Raw genomic sequence first — 8,602 nt, forward strand, 5'->3', positions numbered from 1 at the left:
ACTGTCTCACTATCAGGAATAAAATTTAACATAACCCTTGTAAAATCCAAAAATAATCTCTTTAGTCTTTTTCTTTAAATAAGAAAAAGTTTATCAATTTTATTAAATTATTTATTTATTCTATTTTATTAAAATATTTTAATATTATTTGTTTAAAATTTTGTTAATTGTTTATTGTTTTCTGGCGTTGATCACCAATACCTTAATAAGTTGAAAAAATAACCTTCGCTTTTTTATTTGTTTCAGTTGATGCTTGTACAAGGATCTGCTTAGTTTCAAAGAGAATTTTCAAATAACACTCTGACACTTGTCATTGACCTTTGAAATATAATAAGTATTAAGCCTTTCGAAATTTCGACACCTTTTGGACAGCGGAAACTTAATACTTTTTACATTGGACAGAGGCACCTGCGGGAGATTACTCTCAACCAATTACTGTCATCAACAGACTAGCCACCAATTCTGACGCCGGCTTTAATATGACCCAGCTTGGTTAAACGTTTCTCCGCTACTGCTGTTGTTTTGTTTTCACCATGATAGTAATTTGTTTTCCGCAATCTTTCGCTATTAGGTATATCATGTATTCAAGGAATTATTTAGCCGACATGTTCTTTTAGAATGTGTATTTGGAATTGTGAATCATTCTTAATTCGAACCGGACATGCTAACTTGGCTCCAAAATAAAATCAAAAGCAAATCTTGAACTTATTTATAAACGCAGAAGTATTATTTTTTTTTTACAAATAGAAACCGTTTTAGATAAGTTATTAAAAGTTTTATTTTTATTTCAATTAAAATAAGTTAGTTTAAATCTTTTAAAAATTTAATTTATAAATAACACTAAACAAATGTTAGGAACTTAATGCCAAGTAAGTATTTGAAATCACTGAAATTGACAAACAAAGGATAAATGCGGAGATAATACATACAAATAGTAGTAGTATTCTGTGATATTTGAAGATCACCACAGGTAATTATTTGTTACTATCTAAATAAGTGCCAAATAAATACTATCCCTAATTGTATGTAATTAATTATTTATCATAATTGCCACTACTTTTATTAATTATTATTTTATTTTTCATGACTACTAATACGTTTACAATTCTATATCCATTATAGTACTCGTTATAAGTTAGTACTCTCTTCATTTATATTTTGTAGGTTTATCTTTTTTTTATTATTATGTCAATTCTTTGTATATATGTTTATATCATTTATATATTTAAACAAATTATTATTATAATATATATAAAACTTAAGTATCTTCCAGGTAAAACAGTGAAAAGGGTATGAAATGTCTCTCAGGGGTTCCAGAAATAGGATGCCTTTTATTGAGTTCAATAACCCTATATATAGATATCAATCAGCTATTTGAACCGATCAGCTGTTATCGTCCTCAGTCCGTAACTCCCCCCCGCCAGTTTACGAACAATCCTAGTAAACTTATACTGAACAATATAATAACATACAAAATAAAAAAAAAATCAAACTATTTACAATAAACAATAGGCATACAGTCCTCTCAAACTCACATTATAATAACATATAAAAAAAATTGAAAACTATTTCCTAAAAACTATAGTCTGTAATAAGCTAATAATGTACACATAAATAATGTACACATAAACTCCATCATATACAAAAGAAAAATACATATATCAATAACACTGTAAAATAAAATTTTCCTGAAGTTAATACATAAATTAAACTTAAAAATAAAAGAAAAGAAACGATCGTACAATAACATGAAAAAGACATTAAAAAAAAATTAAAATTTATATATACAAAATTAACAAACTAGAAAAAAAAATTAATAAAATAAGTACATTTTGTGTAGTCCAATCTAGTTGTGGCAATAGGATGACACTGTATATTGTGTTTTCCGGAAGTATTAACTGTTCAATGTGGACAGTTCTCCTCTTTCTAGGATCTTTGACACTTTCTATTGTAAAAATATTGTGTTCTCTAATGACAATCACTCTGAATGGGCCCTCATACCTCTGCAGCTCTTTCTCTGTATTAGTTCCCACTTTCCTATGTACCACCGTCCCAATATTTATTTTACCCATCAGGTCTCGGACATTTAAGTTATGTTGCGTCACTCTTCTACTTTTTTTCCCTGCAAATCCTGTCCCTAACTTAGGCCCACAAAGTTTGCAAGGCCCTCACATTACCGGCCATTTCATTCTCTCCGGGCAAAATACCACGGTTGTCCCGTCGACTACTTTTTCAAATAGGGCAAACCCCATGACTGTGTGTATGTAGTGGTTGTAAGCTGCAACTGCCCATTCCATCGCGTCATCACGTTCCAGTCCCCTTTCTACCTGGTACAATAAAAAACTGTGGGCTCTACTCACTTCTCCCTGGGTAGGAGAGAATAAGCTACACCAGCAAGTCCTCTATAGAAGAGCTAGATATACTTTGTAGCAAGAGCAAGCTTTGTGCACCGCTATGTAATGTTTGTCATATGCAGCAATGAGTTGTACCCACTTCTGCGAACACCGGTATTGCCTAATAGGCAGGGTAGGGTGATAAATAAATAATAAATCACCAGAGCAAAACAAATCACCCAGAGACCCTGCACGCTTTTGGTGGGGATGAATAATGCTCCCTGGGGGTCCATATTCCTCCTTCGATACATGTAAGGGCACTCGCGGGTGATATGTCCTTCGTTTCCATTCTCGAAACACCGAGTTCGGGCACACTGGGCCATCGGGTGCCCACTTTTGCAGCAACCATGACACTTGTCTTCTCGGCGGCTACCGGTTCTTGGTTTTGCTTCTCCCGATCTTCTGTCCCTGTTTAACATTTTCTCCTGACCGCTATACTTGTTATACTTGCTTCTTCTCCAGGGTGGCGGAGCAGTCCTTGGCCGATTGTACGTAATCTTCCTCCATCCTGTTCTTCATCCACATTCTTTCAGGATTTCTGTTTCCGGGCGCTTGTATCTATAATTTCCACATTCTATAAAGAAGCGTTCTCTCGGCATACCCTCCTTCTTCATTTTTGTCACCTGAATCTTTTTTTGTGGGCTTCTTGATACTATTATGATGAGCATAGTTTATTTCTGTTTTGTAAATATGAGAAAACATCTTTTTTTTTTTTTTATTTGTTTGTGAACTGTTCGTAAACTGGTAGGAGGGAGTTAAGGTATGATGACATCTGTTATCTGTCATAATACCAATTCTCTCCACGTAAAAATAAGCTAAGACTATACATACAGGATTACTCGACCAAATAATTCAGTATACAAGTAGACATTGAGTGCGTTATTTCTCGTCAAAAGTTTCCTTCTTTTTTTTAAAGTTCTCTCGAGCGACCTACCGTAACTTATATAAACATTTGTTTTTCTGTAGACTGACCACTGCTGTAATTAATCCATGATCGGGCATGTATAAATTACATATATTTACATGATATAGCAAAAAAGAAAGAAAACCATTCCCTCTCCCCCCCCCTTGCCCCCACAGTTTCCTTCTACAATCAATACTAGTCTACACACTAAATACAAATATTTTAATTTTTTTTTTTATCTTTCTGTCTTTTTTTTTCCTTTTAACTATTTCACTCCATTTCACAAGTTTATTTAATTTAATTTACAAATTCACTCTCCCTAATTCTCACTCTCAGATTCTCTCCAATGACCCGTTATTCATGTTCGACCCCTGAATCAAATTCACTATTAAACAGCGATGTGAAATCAAACCAAAGAAAAAATAGTCACAGTTGGTTAAAAGAAATACTTGAATGAATAAATAAGTTTAAAAAAATAATAATAAAATACTTTAATAAATAAATAAGTTAAGGGAATAAATAATCTAAAACACACAATTTGATTGGTCCACAAACTAAAATAAACAAAACAATGAATAATCTCAGAGCTAATTCCCATGCAGCTCTGGGATCGCTATATCCCCGATGCTAACACTAAGGTCTTCTAATAAGCTCCTTGTTCTATCTGGTAATGTTCCGCGAGATCCAAACCAGAGGCCTCTCACTCTCTCACGGTGAACCCTCTCTCTCTCTGAAAGTCTCGCGGAATTTGACTTAAGGAAAGGGACGCATTTTTCATATATATCCTTCTTTTCCCTTTCCACTCCGAACATCTGTTCAAAGTTATCACTCTCAAATCTTACCGTGGGATCCAAAACCACAGCCGTTCTCCCGATTTTAGAGAATACCACAATACCGTATCTTACGGCTCCGTCGGTTTCAACACAATAAACCTCATCGAAGCAGGTGAAGTACTTTTTTCCAAGGAACTTCATCAATTCTTCTTTGCCCCTGTGATGCCGGCGTGTTATAAGGAGTGAGTTGTTGGGAACAGTTTCCCAGCGCATCGGCTGGTGTTTCAGACTCTGCCGCGTTTGTGACAAAGGGACCCAACTTCTCCTTGCTGCCCACTGGCTTCTGGAAATCTACGCAGGGATGCATAGTTGATATTCAGTTTCAGAGCGTTCGCACATTCTGATCCTGAGAGTACCTGCTTCTCAAACACATATCTTTTACATTTCGGGGTTACTTTGAAGTAGCGAACACCAATTCCCTGCCATCTGCACTTGGCCCATTCTTCGAAAGCATTCTCACGCAACGACTGTCGTAGAGCTCTCGCAGTTTGGTAGCCCTGATTCACACCCAGTAATTAGCACATGCTGCGATTTCAGTTTTGTAATTGAATGTAGACTAGAATAGGGCATCCAGAACATTAGACAGTCGCTGGGCAATGGACCAATGGTGCAGATGAGCTTCCCATAGACAATGGATCAGACACAGTCCTCGATACCTCCTTGGTGCGTATAGCATCGCCGACGAGGTGTTAGCAGGGATTCCGATGATGGCCTTGATACTCCTGCGGATATTGGTGTCAATACCCTCCAATATCGCAGGACGTATCTTTGTCCATTGCTGACAGAGACTGTCATGTCTTATGTTTAATAAAAAAAGCTCGCTGATGATAATCTTATATTCTTATCATATTTTATATTATTTGTATCTTGTTCTCATTTAGCTCTGATGAAGCGATGGAAAGTGTAGCAAACAGTTGTTTCGAATAAATTGTTTTTTTTTCAGCTGTGTACCTTTCTTGACCGTTACTAGGACCATCTACCTACTATGAATAGTTTCCTTTGTAATTTTTTTTTGTTTTTTTTTCAAGATAATATTTTATGATCTTCTTTGGTCTTTTTAACCTCAGGATAACATAATCCAGGATCTTTCTCATTTCCAGGCAAATGTTATAGTCAACCTGCAAAGTCATTCTTCTCGCTTGACACAAAGTTGAACATACAGTTGACTGTCGATAATTTTATGGTTATTTCTTCACATTTCTTGAAAAAAAAATCATTGCGTTTCCACCCCTAGGTGATTTGAAGTTGTTTCAACATTCTCCACTCGCAGCAAAGCATCACGTCATTCAAAACGCCCGAAACTGTCGTTTGTTGTTCTCTATTTGATAATACAATCACTACTTTAACCAGGTTTGTTTAACTGTTGCTTTGTATGGATGAAAACCATAAAAATGATAAATAAGTAGAACCGCCAAACCCAGGTACATTGAGCGTGGTAAAGTCACCTCTATACTACGCCCTCATAATGAATACAAGTAAGTGATAATTTATTTTCAACTCACATCGATAATCCACTAGGCAATGTGAAGGAGTATTTTCAGTGGTTCAGGTATTTTATACCCATTCTGGAAGACGGCTTCCTACCCCATTACAATTTCTAACTCTAGAGAAGGGGGCCTGCTTCCGTAAGCATATTTTTCTTTCAGCTTATACTTATCTCTTTTATGTTCATAATTAAGTTTTTATTAAAAGTTTAGGCAATTTATGAATTACTTCATTATTTTTTTTTTAGTTTTAAGTCCTTGATTATGACTATAATGTCTATTATGATAATAATAGAATCTAAAAAACAAAACAAATGTTTTACAAATTTTTTTAATCCATTGAAATTCAGAACTGATTTAATATTATGAAACTGCATATCATAAAAATCTAGATGTCATGGTTAATTCCAGTGGATCATTAAACCAGTCGTTTTTTCCAATTATGATTGGATATTATGGAATTTTTTTTTTCGATTTTCGTTAGATTCAGTTTATAATGACTTTTGTAGTATGAATGCTAATGTGAATATAGTTTATTCGTAAGATTAATAACATTCAGATAAGTAAATTGTATGGATCTATATGATGGATATTTGATTTATTTCATTTTAATCCTCGATGATTGAAGTAATAGTGTAAATTTAACTGTTTAAAAGCGAAGTAAATAATTAACGCTTAACTGTCACTTAAAAAAATTAAAGTGAATTAAAAAAACATGTTTGGTCAAGAATGCATGGCTAGTAGTACCAGCCTTACTAAGTTTTCAGACTAACTTCACTCACTTGTGATTGGATCTGAAACACGCTTCAACCGTCAGGTATTTCCCCAAACTTAGTAAGAGCTCAGATACCACAACTTCATTTCGACAAGTTGAGACACGGAGCATAAACCTGACTTCATCCTTAGCGACCTTGGTTTGATAATCCATCCAAACTTTACCGCCCTTGGCCTGAAGAAAATGACCAGTGATTAAAATGTCATCCTTTCTGCCAAATTTAATAAGATTTTTGTACACTTTTTTTTTCAACAATTAAAGTTAATTTTTTTTCAATAGGACCTCTTACATGAAATTCAATGCTCTTGCTATTTGTCGGGCTGTCCAGCTGTTCTAAAGCTGACCGGGGGTTCCTCGATACCATTTTATTTATTTACTCATATATTTTTGTATTTATATTATGTGCCTCTATCGGTTCCTGATGGGAACCAATTGAAAATGTATGCAATATATTTAATTCAGGACTATATACTATTGACCCCCTTGCTATAGCTTGCTTGATGTGAATATTTGTAATTAATAATTGATGTTGTTCAACGGTAGCGTGTTTATTAACTTACTATACTATTATTATGAGATGGCATGCTGGGATTCTTAATTATAAAGTAAAGTATTGGTTGCATTGGTTTATATTTATAATTATATACAAGTGAGGTAAAATCTTATGAGAGAGCATAGTAGATATATTTCCTTAAAGTTTAATTACGATATTATAAATCGAGAAATTCTAGATTTTTTTTTACTGACAGTTCTGATTCTGGTCCTGAAAATACCAGTTGGGATTTTTGTTATTCATATTGACTCTAAGTTTATAAATTTACTGATTTGAGATAGCCGTGGTTCGTCGTCTTCGCTCTGCGGGCCTGTCGGTGGATTTTCTCTCTCTCTCTCTCTCTCTCTCTCTCTCTCTCCTCTAAATTTAAAAATAGCGGGAACAATTTTTTTCCCTATAATATTCTGGATTTTCTGGATAAGTTCGGTTAGCAGCCGACTAAAATTCAAATTGAAAGTTCGTCTTCCAACACATTGCAGGCCTTCGAAAAAGCTATAGAGAAAAAAAATACAAAGAAAGTGAATGTGTTGTAGCTGTATAAAAATGAGAAATAACTGTACTCATATCGTTTTTTCTCTGATCATTGGAAAGTTAATTTTATTTATGTTAATTTGCGGGGTGAAACCTGGCGTTACCTTCTGTTTTCATTACTTGAAACGAGGTCGAAAAATTGTATTATGCTGTATTTTTTTTTTTTATAGCGTTTATAATTGTGTGAAGGGTTTTCTGACCGAGCAAAAGAACGAGGAACACGAACACGAATTTGGCCATTTCTCTTGTGCACTTATGAGTAATGTTCAGTAAGTTTGACTAACAGTTAAAACTGGATAGAAAACAAACTGAGGGCTTTAGAATTAATTTAGTAAGTAGAAACATGGTCATCGTCATACACACCCCAAAATACCGTATTCTAAATATTGAGAATTATCAAAAAAGAACCCAAAAAAACAAAACAAGAAAAAACAACGATATTACCTGTGATTACAGTTTATTAGATAGCCAATGTTTTCACTACTGATGACTTGTACAATAATCAATAGCTCGTAATCTGTGCAAAGCTCCACTTCTCCCAGTTTTGCAAGATACCAAAATTTAGGAGAGCAAACATTGCCTGCCGTACCCACCACTTAGCGGCACCCATGAAAAGAAATGATTATAACCTCGAATCAGGTTGGAATGCTGCTCTTCAAAGAAGTTGTTTTGAATCAAAATTACGCATAGAATCGGAAAATTGTTCATTCACTTTGGGCGGAATTTAAGTTAGTTCAATTGATGAAATAGGTATATTATACAATGCAGCTTATTACTGTTTGTAGAAATAGTGCTATCTATCCATTAATACTGTTGAGGATAGGTATGTATGTATAAATAGGTCACTGATGGCATCGGCGTTGAACTTTCTGGTTCCATGGCCAATTATTTATTTAATTAACTACTTAATTATAGGCATTAGAGAAATCAATTGTATAGTGTTCTGTCCAAAAAGGGTGGTAGTGACATTTGTATATCCAAATAAAGAGAATAAACATCATTAGCATAAATAAGTATAAGTGGAACAAAATATGTACGTAAAGATAAAAATAAATATAAAGCTTTACAAACCAAAAGAGTAAGTAGTAGAATAGGTAAATTATAAAATTAGGTTAAAAAAAGCATATAT

The sequence above is a fragment of the Halyomorpha halys genome, unplaced genomic scaffold (assembly GCF_000696795.3).
Source record: "Halyomorpha halys isolate HHAL.00 unplaced genomic scaffold, Hhal_1.1 Scaffold532.1, whole genome shotgun sequence".
NCBI classification, from domain to species: domain Eukaryota; kingdom Metazoa; phylum Arthropoda; class Insecta; order Hemiptera; family Pentatomidae; genus Halyomorpha; species Halyomorpha halys.